The sequence below is a fragment of the Rhinopithecus roxellana genome, chromosome 12, assembly GCF_007565055.1.
Source record: "Rhinopithecus roxellana isolate Shanxi Qingling chromosome 12, ASM756505v1, whole genome shotgun sequence".
Classification (NCBI taxonomy): domain Eukaryota; kingdom Metazoa; phylum Chordata; class Mammalia; order Primates; family Cercopithecidae; genus Rhinopithecus; species Rhinopithecus roxellana.
The window spans coordinates 21,546,014-21,565,933 of NC_044560.1; positions in this window are offsets into that span (position 1 = coordinate 21,546,014).

A 19,920-nucleotide genomic window follows, 5' to 3' on the forward strand; every position below is an offset into this window, starting at 1 on the left:
AGGGGCCATACACTGAGTGTCTTGGGTAAACATCCCAGTCGCCCTGTGAAAGAAGTGCCATTACCTCTGTCCTATAGAGGAGGAGACTGGGGTTGAGTGAGCTTAAGCAGCTTGTCCAAGAACATTCAGTCAGCAAATTGTGCTGCTGTCCTACCTGTCTGATCAGAAGTCCTGATGCCAAGACCTGAATCCTTGCCCAGAGATGAAGCACAGCAGTGGGGCTAAATCTTTTTGCTCCTCATCAAGTCACAGAGGGAGCCTCCATCACAGCTGTTGAGTGAGATGGAAAAGTGTCCACTTGTATGTGACTCACAGGAAAGGTGGCTTATAAAGGCCTGTGGTCTTTGGAGGGGTTTGTTTTCACAGCTCAAACCTCAATAAGCCGTAAGGACTATGTGAGGGCTCTGTACAGAAACAGAAGCAATAGGGTGTGTGTGTGTGTGTGTGTGTGTGGTGCGTATAGGGGGTGGTGAGGTTTTAAGGAATTGGCTCACATGGTTATGGAAACTGGCAAGTCCAAAATCTTCATCGTGGGCCCACAGGCTGAAAATACAGGGGAGAGTTGATGTTTTAGCTCAAGTTCAAAGGCCGTCTGCTGGCAAAATTACTTCATCTTGGGGATCCTCGGCCTTTTTCTTAAAGCCTTCAACTGATTGGAGGCCCAACCACATTATGGAGGGTCATCTGCCTTACTCAAAGCCCACTTACTGATTTAAATGTTAATCTCAACCAAGAAATACCTTCACAGACACATTCAGAATAGAGTTTGATCAAATACCTGGGTACTGTGGCTTAGTCAAGTTGGTGTATAAGAGTCACCATCACAGGGACTTTCTCCATCACTAGTGCTATATCCTGAACCTACTGGGACACACGATTTCCAGGGGTGCAGAGAGGCAGGCCTGAGCAGCACCCTTGAACGTGCCCATGCAGGCTCCAGGGCTGCCTCACGTCCAGGACCACCCGAGTGAGCTCAGAAGGACCCATCTCACATCAATGACACGCTACAAGTTTGGGCATGTCTTGCTGTCAGGGGTCACATTCAATCCTTTGTAACTTCTTTGAACTGAGGCCTGTAGCCAGCTTCTGCTTCGGAATGTTCATCTCCTGCTGCGATTTCAGGATGGACAGAGACCCCAGAAGGGCTATGATCAGTCCTTTCTCCCTCCTGAGGGGATCAACAAATCCCCTGGTAAGGAAGACACCAGGTTTGCTTGAGGTTTATGATCACTCCAGGTATTGCTTTACTTATTTTTATTAATTTTTTTTTTTTTTTTTTTGAGAGAGAGTCTCACTCTGTCACCCAGCCAGGCTGGAGTGCAGTGACGCATTCGCAGCTCACTGCAACCTCCGCCTCCCGGTGCAAGAGATTCTCATGTCTCAGCCTCCCAAATAGCTGGGATTACAGGCACACGCCAAGCCTGGCTAATTTTTTTTGTATTTTAATAGAGATGGGATTTCACCATGTTGGCCAGGCTGGTCTCTAACTCTCCACCTCAGATGATCCACCCGCCTCAGCCTCCCAAAGTGCTGGGATGACAGGCATGAGCCACTGTGCCTAGCCCAAGTATTGCTTTAAATGCCATCCTGTTTCCTGGTACCCTTATTTCGAGACCAGATCCATAATTAGACACACAAGATACCTGCCAATCGGGAACGGTAAACTTTCACCTCGACTTAGCCAGTCTGAATGAAAAAATTGACTCCACAAGGATATTTTACAAACTTCCCACTAAATATTGGATTTATCATAACCTTTGGACTGAAGATTGGCTTCTGGTAGCCAGCAAATTTGTGAGCACAAAGGTGATTTTTAAAAATAGCTTCCAGATATGTGGTGTGCTAACAAAAGCACACGGCTGTCTGGCAAAGTTGGTCATTTATATTCAGCGTTACCCGACAGCCCCTATCTGGAAAACGCTTTCCAGGTGCCCATTTTCAACTGTTGCTTACAAATTTCATAGCTATTGCTCCGAAGCTGCCTTTAGTTTTCTACTCAGGATTTAAATCCTCAACCTTTTCACCTGCCTTTTATGGCTCTCGCTGTGTGTGCGAGGCTCTCCAAAGCAGCCCTTGCCGGAAGAAATCAATCGCAAAAGCAATTGCTGGCTGGTTTCTAAACCACCAGAAGCTCAGACACTTGCATGGGTTTCAACATCGCTGTTCATCTCAAAATGATTTCCCATGCCTCCTTAAGAACTCTATTTTCCCACTATGAGACAGTCATTTGCATCTTCCTCAATAACCTAACAAGAGCGAAACCCAACAAGACCAAACAATAGCGCGGAGTCAAACAGCCATCTTTGCTGCTGTATCCTGCGAGCTCCTGAATGTGCCCTTGCAGGTCACCCAGGAGCCTGGAGCTTCACAGCGCGGTGCTGCCGGGCTACCTGCAGAGATGAGTTGACAGGTGTGCAGTCCTGGCGGGGGCTGGAAGAGGGCCTGTGGCCTCTGACCCTCCACCAAGCAGACCACATAGCCGTGGGTTTTCCTGCTTCCTAGTAGCATTGAGACTGTGTGCGCCCTTGATGACCTTGCAGACATCACTGTTCGGTCTTTAAATGTATAAAGAGCAATGATGGAGCGTGGGAAGGTGTATTTCAGTCACCAGCATCTGGGGTTGACATCCAAGGAGGACCATGGACCTACTTTCAAGATGTTCCTGCCTTTCCATGTCACCATCTGCAGGTCTGATCTTCCTGCCTTTCCATTTCACCGTCGGTGTGTCTGGTCGGGTGGTCTGCTGTCATCCCAAAGCCTGGTGTTTCCCTGGGGTTCCTTTTATCCGTTTTGTTTTTTGTTTGTTTTGAGAAAGTCTTGCTCTGTCGCCCAGGCTGGAGCGCAGTGGCGCTATTTCGGCTCACTGCAACCTCTGCCTCCTGGGTTCAAGTGATTCTCCTGCCTCGGCCTCACGAGTAGCTGGGACTACAGGCACCCACCACCATGCCCGGCTAAGTTTTGTATTTTTAGTAGAAACGGGGTTTCACCGTGTTCGCCAGGATGGTGTCGAGCTCCTGATCTCATGATCTGCCCACCTCGACCTCCCAAAGTGCTGGGATTACAGGCATGAGCCACTGTTCCTGACCTCCCTGTGTTCTTTCTTCTTCGAGCCTCCTCAGCTAGCAGAACCTGAAACCCTTCTTTACCCAGGAATCCTCTCTGGGACTAGGGGTTGATCTGGGGGCTTCCTGAGGCCAGGAAATGGGGCCACCAATGAGCATGAACCCTAGGAGGGGTGGGGGGACAGGAGCTCACGCAACTACCAGGCACAGCAGTCCAGAAGCTGCAACAGGTGACAGGTGACAGAGCGGGCAGCAGGATGCGGCACCTTCCCAGACTCATGGCGCTCTGCTGTTTTACCAGAAGCAGACACAGAGATGGGAGTGGCACCTTCCCTGAAGACCGCGGGTGAGAGCTGTGTCCACCACCCAGCAGTGCGCAACGGCTTTGAGCCCGGGGCCCTCCTGAGAATCCGCTCTGCCTCGGTGAGAAAATTGACTCCTGTTTGGTCCCTCCAGCAGCATCCCCTTGTCCCCGAGAATCTGTCATTAATCACCTTCACAGCTGCAGATTCCTGAACTTGGCCTGGCAGAGAATGCCGGCGTTATTGTTTGCCTGAAGGCTGGCCTTGGTGGGTCCTGAAGAGCCGAGGTGACTTTGGCAACAATTTAATCATATTTCACATCCTCCCACAGACCTTGTTTTGTTCCAACTGAGGAAGAGAGGACCTGCTGCAACTCGAGTTTCCTCACCGCCACTGCATCCCGCTCCCCACCGTTCACCCCCAAAAGGGCTTAAGAACCACGCCTTCCAATCTGAGACAACTTTACAAAGGAAAGAAGGAGCTGCGGCCTCTGGGCTACCGCCTCTCTCTGCCTTCCAGTCATTTCTGTTGAATGCGGGAAGCACAGCCAGCTGTAGCTTTCCAGGTTGGCAAAGGAGAGCTGGTGCATAACCGGAGAAAACCAGGCTCAGGCAGCCGGCGAGGTTCTAAGTGTGACACCACCCAGACGGGAAGGCACCTGGGATCTGGCTGGCCCCGTCGTTTCGCGGTGCTCTGTGTGGGGAAAGGACGTGCATGTGTGATACTGCACACAAGGCACCCGAAGGCTGCAAGTGCACACACACAGGGGCCTCTGCTGGCTGCACTTCTGTGCTGACGCATCAATCAGGAGAAGCACCAGCCCCTAGCGCAGGGAGATAGTAAGAGGCGATATTTGCAAAGGGCTGGCGAGCCACGCAAACCAGCTGCTCGCTTATTAAACATAAGGGAGGAGCCAATGCTCTCAAAGATGGCACGCAGGAGGGGCACAGGACTCTTCATTAATTTTTTAACTTCCTGGACTCTGCCGTCAGCCTGTTTCAGAGTTATAGGCCATGTAGCCCTGTGCTCCAGCCTGCAATCAGGTTTAAAACGATCAGCTTTCATGCCCATTCCACAGTCAAAGGCAAGCAGGATGTCCGGTGAGTAACAGGGAAGCGGTGGCTACAGTGACTCTAGGAAGCGAAGACACCTGCCTCAGCTCACGTTCTCAGGTTCAGGGCCCCAGTGTACCGGCTGTGCCAAGGTGGTTCAAGGTGACATGCACCAAGCCAGCCAGGGCAGCCACCTGACAGCCCAGCAAGAGCACACCCTTCCCAGAAATAGGGCCATTCACATCTTTAGTTTGACATGAATGGCAGTGTACGATAGATGCTCCTTTGAACTTTGTTTCTTTTACACTGACCAATGTATCCTGGAAATCGCTCCGTATTCGCCCACAGGCATCATTATCTTTTTGACAGCTGTATATTGCTCCATCCCGTGGATGTGCCATAGTTGATTCAACCTGTCCTAGGTATGAGCCTTGAGGTCGTTCCTGATATTTCACTGTTACAAACCCTCCGATTAAATAAAGCATCTTGTGCGTGTTTATTTTTGCATTGTTGGAGGGTAACCTCAGGGTGAATTTCTAGAGGAGGGATTTCTGGCTCCGAGGAAACTGCATATGTAATTTGGTTACCAAATTCCCATGCGGAAGAGTTGAGCCGCCAATAGGCACTGCTTTCCTTCATTTCTGGAGCTGGCTCCCAGTGGCCGATTTGGAGCTAGAATTTGCGCAAAAATTGACAACTGAATTACGGGAAAATTGGGACCAGAGCCAAAATTTAATGGCTGATTTTCTGAAATGTAGGGGTTTGGCAATCTTCCAAGCTCTCTGAGGGATTACAACACTAACAACAGAATGGTAGACGGCGACCTTTACTTCACAATGACTATTTTTTAATTCACTGCTTCTAAAAACTCTGTCACTGGTAAATAAGCCAGGGTGATCAGTAACCCTTTGCCATTTTACAGGCTGAAACCCACTTCAACAGGGAGCCTAGGAGCCTCCCCAAAGATGCACAGCACTTATTGCTGAAACAGAAGACATGCTTTCCCCTTGATTTTGACCTTTAAAATGATGCCATCTTACCACATGTGACTATAAATAAGAACACTATTAAACTGTCAAGTAAATGCAAGAGAGTCCAACGGAGTGTGCTTCTTTTTGATGCCTCTCTCGATGCTTAAAAACACACACAGTCAATCCTTATTATTCATGGATTCTGTATTTGCAAACTTGCCTACTCACTAAAATCTATTTGTAACGCCAGCATCAACTCGAGGTGATTTCATGGTCATTCCCAGAGGGGTGAAAATGTTGAGTCACCCCGTGTGCAGATTCCCGGCTGAGGCTGAACAAAAAAGCATTCTGTCTTCTTGTTTCAGCTTTCATGCTGTCAATGAGTGTCTTTTTTGTGGTCTGTTTAGTTTCATATTTTTCACATTTGGGGACTCTGTTGGTGGCTTTGCTGTTTCAAATGGCCGCAAGCAGTGTTGAAGTGTTGAAGGGCTGGCTGTCTTATGTTCCAAAGCACGAGCACTGCGTTGAAGGGCTCTCTTGTGTTCTAAAGCACGAGCACCGTGTTGCAGGGCTAGCTGTCCTGTGTTCTAAAGCACGAGCACCATGTCGAAGGGCTGGCTGTCCTGTGTTCTAAAGCACGAGCACCCTGTCAAAGGGCTGGCTGTCCTGTGTTCTAAAGCACGAGCACCGTGTCGAAGGGCTGGCAGTCGTGTGTTCTAAAGCACAAGGAAGCTGTGATGTGTGTCATTATGGAGAAAACACATGTATCAGAGAAGCTTCGTTCAGGCATGAGTTACAGGGCTGTGGGCCACCAGTCCAATGCTGATGAATCAACAACATGTATTAAATCAGGCGTCTTTAAGCAGAAATACATAAAACAAGTCTAGGTATTGACTGGTTGATGAAAATGTGGTGGCCAGAGGCTCCTAGGGGGCCTAGTCCTATATTCTCTCTAGGAGCACTGGTCCAGTGTTTGCTGATTCAGTGTCCATGAACTTTATAGAACAAAACTCTTGAAATAACAAGAATTACCTATAAAATTAATACTTCCCTCATTTTTGGTTTCCTTGCCAATTCTTAAGGGATATGTACAGGATGCCTTGCCCATAAGCTATCACCAGACTCTTGGGTGAAGAGGCAGGCCTGGATGGGCAAGGTCTCCATTTATGCCAGGCTTCAAGGTGATGGCCTCCCTCAAATTCCAACATCCAATGAGGCTGGATTCTTGGGAGTGTCTGTGTGTCCTGGAGCCATGCACTGGGCCCATCTCTGCAGAGACCTTGTATAGTATCCAACAATCAGAAAAAGAACAGCTTCCCCTGGTACAATGAGATGATAAGCACGTGGCACCCATTGGTGCTACAAGCTTTGATCTAACAAACATTTACTAAGGCCTTTTGGAAGCCTAGCATCACATGGAGCATTGGGGATAAAAGGACAACCAAGACATGCTCCCTGTCTCACACAGCATGGAACCCAGTGGATGAGACCAACGGAGAATCCAGTAATCATGACGTTGCGAAGATAGGGCTGCCTAAGGTGGGGCAGCTTTTCCTTAAAGGACCACATGGTACCTATTTTCATCTCTGTTGGCCAGGTGACTGTCACCATTACTCAACCCTGTTGTCATCCTGTGAAAGCAACCTAGACAATATGTAAATGATGTGCATGTCTGTGTTCCCATAAAACTTTACTTCTGAAAACAGACAGCTGGTCTATGCATCATGGTTTGCCAACCTCTGGCCTAAGACAGTAATCCAAATCAATTTGAGAGTTCCTGGAGCAATTGGTTTTGGAGATTGCTTGAAGGAGGTGGGGTCTGAGCCAATCCTTAGAGAGTTTTAATTATTTTGTTAGCCTGGGATAGGGAGGAAGAGCATTCCAGGCAGAATATGGTTGTGATGAAAACACGTGACAGTGACAGCCTTGGTCAGCAAACGAGCCCTCCTTTGCTTTCACAGCTCATCTGGTCACCCCCATGTGACTGAGAGCCAGATGAAGACAGGAGCTCATTTTGTAATTCATCACTTTCTTTCTGAGAGCATTTGGCAAATCTCTGCCTCTTGGGTGCAGGATCAATCAGAATAAACATCTTACCCAGTCCTTAGAGCCCCTAGCTGCCTGGGCTAATCTACTTTAATTTGTGTCATAGTTGTCATCATCATCATCATCATCAGTCTAATTTTCAATCCACAGTGGATGGCATTTGGCTCTCTTATTTTCCCTCCTCCTCTACCCACCATGAAAATGCCTCTGATTTCTCCCGTGTGTGTCCTGATACTAACCCACGCCCCTGACAGCACAGCTGATCTTCATGAGTACATTTTTTCCCCCCAGAATGTGAGGGTGGGGACTGGAACAAGAGAAAACTGTGGAAATGATTTGGAAGGATAAATATGATGTTTATCTATCTGTTCTTTGTTTCCATCCTTATGAAGGACTGGGGCAAAGGGAATCACTGATCAGCTTTTCTCAACACACCAGAAGATGGAAAAGTAAGAAAAGAAATGAAATACCACATTGGAAAGCTCAGTTGTGATTTTCTACATTATTTATCACCTGTGCAGGATTAAGGGCTTATAGACACTTCTCTGGAGAGTGTAACTCACCATGATTCGTTCACGACCATTGATGAACCTGGAACCATTCTTTGGGCGATAACTTTTCACCAATACTCTTTGAAGAATGTGTGGTTCAGAGTGGGGTTTCTGGACCAGCTGCATTCACATCACCTGAAAACTTGTTTTAAATGTAAATTATCTGGCCCCCACCCTGACCTACTCTGGGTACCCGAGGGATGAGGCCGGGCAATGTGCTTCACCAAGCTTTCAGGCAATTCTGATGTGTGCTCAAGTTTGAGAACTCTTCCGTTAGACAGAGTGGACAGCCCCCTTGCCCTCCCTGTGTGCTTTCCTGAGATGGGTGAACCACAATACGAGGAAGCCTATGTAACCGAAATGCTGTGAATTCCTTCTAGTTCAGCTGAAATTCACCTTTTCATTATCTGTAAACAAAGGGCTTAGTATGGAAGTGAATTAAGTGAACAAAATTACAAGGCAGCTTATTCAAAGGGGAAAAATTGTTTTTGGATACCTTATTACATTAATTGTCTACATGCAAATCATTTTTTCTAAATGCAGATGAGTCTCCATTATTAGAACAGATGCACGGAAACGTACCGTGAATATTCAAGTCAGCTCGCTGCTCACGCTTGAATGCCATCCAACAAAAACATCCTCTCATTTGGACCCTGCTAAAATTCAGTCCATTTTATCCTCAAACTAGCAAGTAAATTCCTAGAGTGAACACCTGAGGACAGAAATCTTCACTTTTATTGATAAATCGCTAATAAAATCCCCACATCCATTGCCCCTTCCAACTTTGGACGCATCGTCGCAATGGTACCTGAAAAATAAGGAATGAAAAATGACTTGCAGTAAAGTGTGCCCCAGCTGATATTCTCATCAGACAAAGTGACAGAGAATCTCAAGACAGGAGCATGCAAATAACCGAATGTTTCCCTAACCTCGTATTGACTTTGGCTTCTAAAATCAATTTTCTTTATTAGCAGATGAATCTCTGCAAAAGACCGGCTGTGCGGAATCTGGATAAATTATTTGAGCAGTAAATTGTTTCCATTCTAACTGGTAAGAGCAGGAAGGTTTAATGGTATATAGCAGAAGCTAAGGTCCTGGGGCAAGGTCACCCTGGAGGGGAAAATGAGAGCTTAAGGAACCCACAGAAGTATATCTTTCAGGTCAGAATCAGACAGGACATCCACACTGCACAGCTCCCATGAAGAGCTGTTCAAATTGTAGCCTAAGTGTGATTGGGCACCCTATGCACTGTGCAGCCTTATAGAGTGGCTTTGGTAATCCCTCTCTCTCTCTCTCTCTCTCTCTCTCTCTCTCTCTCTCTCTCTCAATCTCCCTCTCCCCACCTTCCAATGATAGAGAGAGAGAGAGAGAGAGAGAGAGAGAGAGAGAGAGAGAATAGATGAAATTGACATTTAGATAGATGAGATGATAGATGAAATTAACAGAGAGATGATAGATAATAGATAAAATTAACATTTAGATAGATAGATAGATAGATAGATAGATAGATAGATAGATAGGGAGAGAGGATTTATAGGATTTATTTTAAGCGATTGGCTCATGTGATTATGGGGGTTAGCTCTCCAGCAGGGTAGAGACAAAGGGAAGAGTCAGTGTTACAGCTCAAGAATGAAGGCTGCCTCAAGGCAGAAATTCCTTCCTTTTTAGGGACCTCAGTCTTTCTCTGAAGGCCTTCAGCTGACTGGATGAGGCCCACCCACGTTATGGAAGGTCATCTTAGTTACTTAAAGCCTACTGATTTAAATGTTAATTTTATCTACAAAATAACTTCACAGCAACATCTAGATTGTTGCCTGACCAAACAACTGGACAACAGAGCCAAGTCAAGTGGACACATAAAATTAACAAGGAACTCAACTCACATGGTCCGTGGGAGGCCTCCTCTTCTTCACTCAATCCTTGGAACCATGTGTTTGGATACACAGACTGAACCTTGGATTTCAGGTGTAGATGATGAGTCAGGCCTGATCAGTCAGCTTATTCCCTTTCACTTCACGCTCACCTTCACTTCTTCCTACAGGTCATAGGGACTGCTTTCAGCTTTCAGGATGGAAACATGACCCAGGCTGGTCAATCAGAGTATTTTTTCTTTTCACTCTCTACTCCTGGCCAATGTGGTAGATCCGGGATTGGACAGTAACTCAAGTGGTTCCTATGAGACCCTACTCAGGTGAAATTGTATGAACTCTTAGAAGAACTGAGAGGTTGAGACAGGAAAGAGGAAAGCTTGTGAGTCCTCTAATACCACTTGAACCCCTTATCTAGAGTATCTAGATGTTTCTATGATGAGACTGTAGGTTCTGATGCTAGCTCCAAGAGGGCAGAGCTTGGGTTCATTCACATCTCCACCTAAAATGCCTAGAAGCATGCCTGACATATAGTAGGAGCACAACGATTATATTCAAATAAGTGAATGAATGAACCAATGATGTTCCATTCTTGCTTACACCCATTGGGTATCTGTCACTTGTACAAAAGCACATACCTACATGAACCACAATAGCCTGGGACAATGGACCATGGAATCCACCAAGACTTCTGGTACTGTTACAACTAAAAGCAACTCTACTTTTCCATCCAGGTCATAGCTAAGCTCACTCAAAAGCTGTGTGACTCAAGTTGATTGGCAAAAACAGGCCTCGTGTATTTTCTTCTTCCATAAGTGACATTGATACGCTCCTGAAGCTTCTTCTTCTAACGACCTGCCAATGTTTCCCTGCAAATCAGTTGCTAACAAAAAAGACCTGGTTGAATACTAATGGTACAGAATAGAAAACCCTTTTCTTGGGCTTCCAGGAGTGTGCTGATTCAAAGGCAGGTGAGTTTAGGTACGGTCAAAAGATTCACAAAGAAGTTTAAAGTTCTTGCAACAAGTGGGTTTCGGAATTATTATGTGTTTAGTTTGTACGTAGAAAGATTTTTCTCATATCATTGGCAGAAATAGCAGGGAATGGTTTTAACACTGAGTTACCAAACCATGAAAGTAATGGGGAAGCCAAGGCTCCCAGTGTGGTGGAGATAGAAGGTATGTGTGGTGGAGGTGGAGATGGAGGGTCCATGTTGGGTAGAGGTGAAGGGTCTGTGTGTGGTAGACATGGTGGCGTCATGTATGGTGGAGGTGGAGGACCTGTGTATGGTGGAGATGGTGGGGTCATGCATGGTGGAGATGGAGGGTCTGTGTGTGGTGGAGATGGAGGGTCTATTTGTAGTGGCGATAAAGGGTCTGTCTGTGGTGGAAGTGGAGGGTCCACGTATGGTGGAAGTGGAGGGTCTCTGTGGGGTGGAGATGGTTGGGTCATGTATGGTGGAGATGGTGGGGTCATGTATAGCAGAGATGGAGGGTTTATGTGTGGTAGAGATGGTGGGGTCATGTGTGGTGGACATGGAGGGTCTGCGTGTGGTGGAGATAGTGGGGTCATGTATGGTGGAGATGCTTGGGTCATGTATGGTGAGGTGGAGGGTTCATGTGTGATGGAGTTGGAGGGTCTGTGTATGGCAGAGGTGGAAGGTCTGTCTGTAGAAAAGGTGGAGAGTTAATCTGGTAGAGATGGTGGGGTCATGTATGGTAGAGATGGAGGGTCTATGTGTGGTAGAGATGGTGGTGTCCTGTGTGGTGGAGGTGGAGGGTCTGTGTGTGGTGGAAATAGTGGGATCATGTATGGTGGAGATGCTTGGGTCATGTATGGTGGAGGTGGAGGGTTCATGTGTGGTGGAGGTGGAGGGTCCATGGGTGGTGGAGATGGTGGGGTCATGTATGGTGGAGTTGGAGGGTCTGTGTGTGGTAAAGGTGGAAGATCTGTCTGTAGAAAAAGTGGAGAGTTCTTCTGTGGTAGAGGTGGTGGGGTCATGTAAGGTGGAGGTGGAAGATCCATGTATGGTGGAAGTGGAGGGTCTTTTTGGGGTGGAGATCGTGGGATCATGTATAGTGGCAATGGAGGGTCTATGTGTGGTAGAGATGGTGCGGTCATGTATGGTGGAGGTGGAGGGTTCATGTGTGGTGGAGGTGGAGGGTCTGTGTGGTGGAGATAGTGGGATCATGTATGGTGGAGATGCCTGGGTCATGTATGGTGGAGGTGGAGGGTTCATGTGTGGTGGAGGTGGAGGGTCTGTGTGTGGTGGAGGTGGAGGGTCTGTGTGTAGTGGAGGTGGAGAGTTCATGTGTGGTGGAGGTGGAGGGTCTGTGTGTGGTGGAGATAGTGGGATCATGGATGGTGGAGATGCCTGGGTCATGTATGGTGGAGGTGGAGGGTTCATGTGTGGTGGAGGTGAAGGGTCTGTGTGTGGTGGAGATGGAGGGTTCATGTGTGGTGGAGGTGGAGGGTCTGTGTGTGGTGGAGATGGAGGGTTCATGTGTGGTGGAGGTGGAGGGTCTGTGTGTGGTGGACGTGGAAGGTCTGTGTGTGGTGGGGGTGGAGAGTCTGTGTGTGGTGGAGGTGGAGGTTCTGTGTGTGGTGGACGTGGAAGGTCTGTGTGTGGTGGGGGTGGAGAGTCTGTGTGTGGTGGAGGTGGAGGTTCCGTGTGTGGTGGAGATGGTGGGGTCATGTATGGTAGAGCTGGAGGGTCTGTTTGGGGGAGATGGTGAGGTCATGTAAGGTGGAGGTGGAAGGTCTGTGTGTGGTGGAGACGGTGGGGTCATGTGTGGTGGGAAGCAGGTGACCCTGGGCCCCTGAGCCATGGGTCCCTCTGTTCTGGTGACTCTGGTCTGAGGGCTGTCTGAGATTGGAGACTCTCCGTGCTACCTCTGAGGCCGTGGGGCGCTAGCTGGGCTCCTGACTGAGGACTCCTCACCCCGGCAGCACTGTGCTTTCTTATTCCATCTCTCCAAGTCAACCCAGTCCTCTCCCAGGTTCACCTTCTCCTGAAGGAGGAAAATGTCCATGAACATCAGCTGATGAAAGGTGTCTTGATAGGAAATCATGAGCCTACAGAACTGACTGGCCATGCACATTTGACTAAGATCATTCACAGAAAGGTGCATGGGTGCCAGGTCGGGGCAGGCCTGGGGCAGGGGTGCAAGTGTCAGATTTAAATTTAATACGTGTTAGTGATTTCATTTTTCACTGTGACTGAATGTACATCAATCTCTGCTTGGGGACTTTCTGGGCCAGGGTGCCTACACCCCCAGCAGAGAGTCTTGTTCAGTCCAGTGGTCCCTTTCTTGAAAGGCCCAGTCCACACCAGCAGACTCAAGTGTCAGGATCAGCAGTGGGTCCCAGGGCTGTGCCTGGCCATCCAAGTCTTAGGGAAGCCTACTCACGACCAGCATCGTCCACTTCCCAGCTTTGCTGGTGGTCCCGATAGATGCACAGCCCACAGGATTCAGCAAGAAATCCAGCACCCATGCTGCATCTTCCTGGTCACTGCCCAGTGACCATGGCTGGAGGGACTCTGCCTCCCCACATGGCTTGCAGCGTGGGGGCACTTCCTCTGAGCTGTCTCTTTTCTGGATTATCCTCCGAGACCCTCTTAACCACTCAGCACCACTTCTAAGCCGTCTGCCTTTTCCCTGAATTTCCACAGCATCCCAGACATAGTTGTTTGGGACCACAGTCTGACTAGTCCCTGCAGCCCAATCTGCAATAGAATCCTGGGGCTGCCACATGTTGTCATCAACCCTGTGGCTTCAAACAACAGAAATTCACCCTCCTGCAGCTGTCGGGGCTGGAGCTCTTAAATCCAGGTGTCCGCAGGGCCTCATTCTACTGATGGTTCTCAGGGTGGTTTTTCCTGGCCTCTTCCAGCTTCCGGTATCAGCAGCCCTCAGCGTCTCACATGTCATTGACATGATGCATCCCTCCCCTTCGGTGGCCGGCTCCTCCCTGCGTCTTCACATCGCTGTCTCTGTGCCTGTGTCCAAACTTCCCCTTTTTTGTAAGGACACCAGTCATATTGGATTAGGGCCCACCTGAATGATTAGAGCCCACACTAAGGACCCCATTTTTCACTTGATTATCTCTGTAAAGACCTTATTTCCAAATAGGGTCACATTCTGACATGCTGGGGGTTAAGACTCCAATTTGTCTTTTTGAGGGACACAGTTCAGCTCACAACCCCTTCCACTGCCACAAAACTGTGTTCCACTCAGCAACACAGGGGTGGCTGGAGAGCAACCAGAACTGCAGTCAGACATCTGGCAGCCCCCGGCTCCCAGCACCGACCCATCCTGTGCAGCAGACATGCAGCGCTGACTCTAGGTCTCCACCATGTGCACCTGTCTGCTTCCTCGGGCAGCCCAGGCTGGGGAGGCGGTGCCTGGACACCAAGGCAGCACTTGGCTTTAAACCTAACTCCAGCTCTGCAGTAAGGACATCGGCAGCAAGCCCTCCTCACAGCTCAGAGCATCCCAGCCTGAAGAGCCTCACTCAGAGAAGCGTGACATCAGGGTGCCCCGGCCAGGGCCAACAGAATGTGGGGGAGGAACCTAGGTGGTGGAAGAGGATGTCTTGTCTTTGTGCCCCTAACTTGAAACTTCTCCCCTAAGTTAATTTCATGTTCTTCCTATAACTCTTCTCTCCAAAAACGAAACATTGACATTTTTTACTTCCCTGATCTTCTATTTCTCTATTTCCGGATAACTTTACTGTCTCCCAACCCAAACTAGACTGTTCAGATCACAAGATGATAGCCCAGGAGAAAAGCTATTCACTGTCTCTTACGACAGAGAATTCAAATAAGAAGTTGCCATCTCTGCTGTCCCAGAGCTGAGGATTCATTGGAGGGGACATTCTGTGTCGTTTCCTGGTGATTCTTGGTAAATGAGTGTCATTTATGGTGGACACAGAGTTGATCATGCCTTTGAGGGAGGGGCGTGAAGACTTCACGGGGGACCAGCATGTGGAACGGATCCAAAGGGAATCCCTATGGTGATGACGGCATCATGCCAGGGAACGGTGCCCCCTGCAGAGAAGACTTGAGAAGTAGGGTTGGACAGGCTGGACAGGCTGGACAGGCTGTCCTTATGAAGCTGTGTGAAGATGAGGTGAGAAGGAGAGACAAAATCCATCAGGCAAGCTGAGGGACCCCACACAGATGCTTCCAGCCAGAGCAGGAAGCTGAGTGAGCAAAAGCCCCCCAGGGCAGGCTCCTGCAAAGACCGCGGTCCTCTGCAACTGACATGGGTAGAATTTTGCCATTTGCTGTCCCTTCTGTTTTTACCACTGTTCCTGGGCAGATTCTTTGAAGGCCTGCCTCCTATAGGAGTCCAGGTCATGCTGGCCTCAGAAGCCAGGGTCAGCTCATTAGAGCCACCTGCTGTGAGAGGCTGTCACATGTGTCTCTCCTGAGGATGATCTATCCCGGTGGCCCCATCTCCTCAGATGTCAGGGAGCCTTTGCAAAGTACTTTGATCCCCAGAGGGGTTACCTGTGACCCAAAGGTTTGCAGAGCTGTCAGCAGCCTTGAACATGGGAAGCCTGGCTCCGCCCAGCTGTCGGCTCCAGCCTGGCAGGGACAGGCCATCTACTTCCCAGGGGACCCAGGGCCCTGTCCAGGACTGGCTCCCGCAGACAGCTGCAGTGGCAGGGGCCAGCGTCTGGGTTAAGCACCGCAAAGTGGACGATGATTTAAGGGAACCACAAGTGGGCAGCCTACATGAATTAACGCGACACTTCATGCATGCTTAATAAACCTTTTGTTCTGTGTTTAGGAATTAATATAAACATATCAAACTGTCTGAAACAGAGCCACGTGAAGAAGCTGCGGGGCTTGCCCCTGGTGGAGGTTGGGGGTCTGATTCATCAAAGGATTAATGCGACATGCTCAGCTCTGACTGAATCACTGCGCTTTTCTCAGGATGAATGATTAACGCCTTGTTGGTGGAAGTGATTAGAATTTTTACTCTCGCCTTTCTTGCTTCTTAGACTCTGCCCTGTTAGGCTGTCTTCGTCAGCATTCACCTCCATCATATATAAAGTGCTGTTTCTAATCTACCTTGTTTAAAGCAGCTGACTGGGGCAGTCTGAGGAAGATGTGTCTGGAAAGAGCTGCATGTCTTTCCCGTTCTGCAAAGGCGTTCAATTTTGTGACAAACTTTTTCTAAATAGGAGCAAGCCTGGAGGCCATCCAGCTTGTAATGTTCTTGTGCTTTGCTGGACAATCAATATAATTTCCGAAGGATTGCTCCACCGAGCTGCCTCCTCTGGCAATTAACTCCAGTACTGGGCTTCTGATGGGACTCAGCCAGCACCTCACCTATCAGTGATAACCCTCTGCCCACCTTGTCCCCAGACTTATGCTCTGTGGCCAAGACATGCACAAGCAGACAGCACAGGAGCCTTGGGGCCATTGCGGAGCGGCCGACTGCACCTAACTTCCAGCCGGCAAGCACTGGAGCCGGGACAGGTGCCTGCAGGCTTTCTCGGGAGAAACACTTCACATTTAAAAACAGTAAGGCTTTGGATTGTGTGGATAGAGAGAAAAAAAGACGACTCGTAAGAAGTGGCCATCAATATGCCTCACTTTTGCATCCAAAGCTATTTCCAATCTGTCTCAAGCTGTTTGTTATTAGGCTCTTCAGCATTAAAAATGTTCTGTATTTAAGTCAAGGCGAGTGCAGGCACTGGAGGAGGTCGCGGGGAGCTCCCTCCTTCTCACTCGCTCTAATCTTGTGATTCTTCCAGCTCAGGGGTCACTAAACCATGGTGCAGCCACACCTGGCCCACCACCTGTTTTTGCCCAGCTTACAAGCTAAGAATGGCTTTTACATTTCCGAATGGTTAGGGAAAAAGTCAAAAGAAGGGTATTATTTTGTGACAGGTGAAAATTATATAAGAATCAAATTTCACCGTCCACAGACAAAAGTTTCCCTGGAACGCGGCCATGCTTGTTCCTATCCAGGTGGCCTCTGGTTGCTTTTGTGCCACGACTTGGAGTGGAGCCACTCTCACAGGGGCTGCACGGCACGCAAGGCCTGGAGTGCTCACCGCCAGGTCCGTGACTGAGACAGCGTGCTGACCCCTGCTTTAGGTAAGTTGTCATATATGGAAGGAAAAGGGCCAGGGTGTTGAGGAGCCTACGGTCAAAGTTTGGTTGGAATATGTGTTTGGGAATTAAATTTATCTTCTCACAGTTCTAGAGGCCAGAAGCCTGAAATTCAGGGTCAGCAGGTCATGATCCCTCTGCAGGCTCTTCCTGCCTGATTCCTCCAGGCTTTGGTGACTCCAGGCTTGTGGCTTTATCACATGGCCATCTTCTCTGTGGTTTCTGTCCTCTCCTCTTCTTAGAGGCATACTCGTCGTTGGATTTAGGAGCCAACCTATATTCAAGATGACCCCACTTCAACATCCTTTACTTAATTACGTTTGCAAAGACCCTTTTCCAAATCGAAAAATCACCTTCCCAATTGGTGATTTCCCATTCACCTTCACAGGTTCACAGGAGTTAGGGGTGAACATATCCTTTCGGGGCACTGTGGCTGCGGGGCAGAGAGCTGGGGTCTGGGAATACTTTGCCCTTTAACTCGGTGGCACTGTCGCCATTCTCTTCCCATAGCCAGGCAGTTGGACCAATCACTGGCCTCCATTGTTTCTGCTCCTGGGGGTGGGAGGCGGGCATTCCTCAGCCTTCTGCCAAGGGTGGCAGCCTCTGGACAAAGGGACAGCCAATACTTTCTCTGTAAGTCCGGGTACCTCTAACTCAGTCAGTAGAAATCAACAACCTCCCACGTCTGTAGAGTGTTTCTAAGGCAGCCCGTTCACAAACAAGCCACTCATGGCTACAGACTGTGTGTTCCCCTCGCCTGTAATGTGGAGATGCAATAGAGACATGCAGGTAGAAAGCAGGGCTATCTCAGGGACATGATGGAGGGGTGCAGGTACAGGGTGGGGCTATCTCAGAGACACGATGGTGATGCACAGGTAGAGGGCAGGGCTATCTCAGGGACATGATGGAGGGATGCAGGTAGAGAGTGGGGCCATCTCAGGGACATGGTGGGGCCACGCAGGCAGAGAGAGGGGCTATTTCAAGCCTACTGCCCTTCCTCCTCACATTGCAGTGGCCCTATAGGGGCTTTTAAGGCAGGGGTGGAGGTTTGGGAGCACACAGGGGAATGGCCATCTGGGACTTGCCTTGGAGAAAGTTGAGGAGAGTCCAGAGGCCTGAGCTGACTTTCAGGCCCCAGCATGGTTTGTGCCCATGTGAGCTGGCACAGACACTCCTGACCATGGGAAAGCACTTAATAGAGGTTTAACCTTGACATGCCACCTGACAAGCCACAGAAATCCTGGCTTTAGACCCATTTCCTAAGACCCCCCAGGACAGACCTGGTGCCCTTGTGTTCTGGATGTCCACGGATGAGACAGAGGCTGCAGGAGCAGAGCGCCACCTCCTGCTCCCAAGGATCAAGGGAGAGGTCTCTGCTTTGTCATCTCCTCGAGAAGGAGCCACTTTCCCCAGCCCGGGAGGCCAGCTCCTCATGCCAGGCCGCACGGCCGTGGAGAATTCCCTCTAGCAGCCTCCCTGGAGCCGAGCCTGGTTTCCCTCCCCACACTAGCTATTGCTCTCCCTACAGAAACCTGGGAAAAGAGCTCATTTATTGACTGGGTAATAGAAAGTCTGCCGACTCCATTTTGTAGTTTTATATGCAAATTGCATTTAGATAGTCAAACCTGCTTTCCCCTCATCATCAGGCATGAATAGAAATCAGCTCAGCTCACACCACCACACAAAACGGGACATGCTTGGGGGAGAGGGGCCCGGCTGTCTTCTGAATTCTCAGGTTCTCGTACCTGGATCCTAAAGGAGAAATCACGGAGTCACTCCAAAGCTGAGTGGATGAGGGGAGGGCTGGGTGGGAGGAGGGGAAGGCAGGACCCTGGGGGCAGCTTTGTACAGACACAGTGGGGGGAGAGGCCAGGGTGCAGTGCAGGTCTGGGAGTCAGAGGCCCAGGTGGGACACACCTTGGACTGTCCATCTGTCAGATTCCTCCGCTGTGACCTCACTTTTCCCATCTGAAGGGAAGTGGGGCAGATGGGTGGTTTGGTTCCTGTCCATCTTAAAAGGCCTGTGACCCCTTAGCTAGGCATGGGTTAATTCACTCCTTCACCTCTGTTGTCTGGGTCAGCAGCCCACCAGGATAGGAGCATGGGGGTGAGACTGCACGAGGTAGATGGGACCCCAAAGGCTGGAATTGTGGGGGACGGTGCTCCCCGAGAACTGTCCCCTGGGATGTCTTCACACTCTCCCTCCCTGACTGTACTCCTGGCCACTCTCCTCTCCTCTGCAGGGCTAGAACCAGGGCAGGAGGGCAGTGTGCCCACCCCATCTTTCTAGGCATCAGCTTTCTTCCCCTTCTCAGGACACATGGCCAAGCCCCCAGGACAGGGTAGGGAGTGGAGGGAAACAGAACAGGTTTTCAGGAGAAAAAGGAGCCCACGGGCCGCCTCCATTCCCTGTCCGCCCTCTCCCCACCCTTTCCCATCTGTCTGCTAACAGCATTTGGCCTTTATTGGGATTCCTGCCCAGAGGAATCTATCAAAAGAGTTAGGAGAAAAAGTAGGAAATCCCCCAGCCATGAGAATCACACAGCAAGATGATGCTACTCTGTGGTTCTTGGATGAGGCCCCAGCCCCTCCTGGCCCTGAAGCCTAATTAATTTTATGTAACAGAACCTGGTTGGTTCCAGACACTGCTTGGGTTGGGGAGGGAGGAAGCACACGGGGGAGGAGTGAACAGTCATGGGGGCATTGGAGGGACGTGCAGGAGACTTACGGGATATGGCTTATGATTTAGGGGCAGCCACAGCTGCTGTGGCCTAGACTTGCCATGAGAGAAAGAGGAGATTCCTGGGGAAGAGAGCCAGCAGGGCCTCCTGGGAGGCAGGAAACTGGCCATGAGTGCCCTCTCTTCCTCTCCCTTCCTCCCTTTCCCATCTCTCTTTGTCTCTTCATCTTTGCCTCTGCCTCTCAATCTTTCTGTC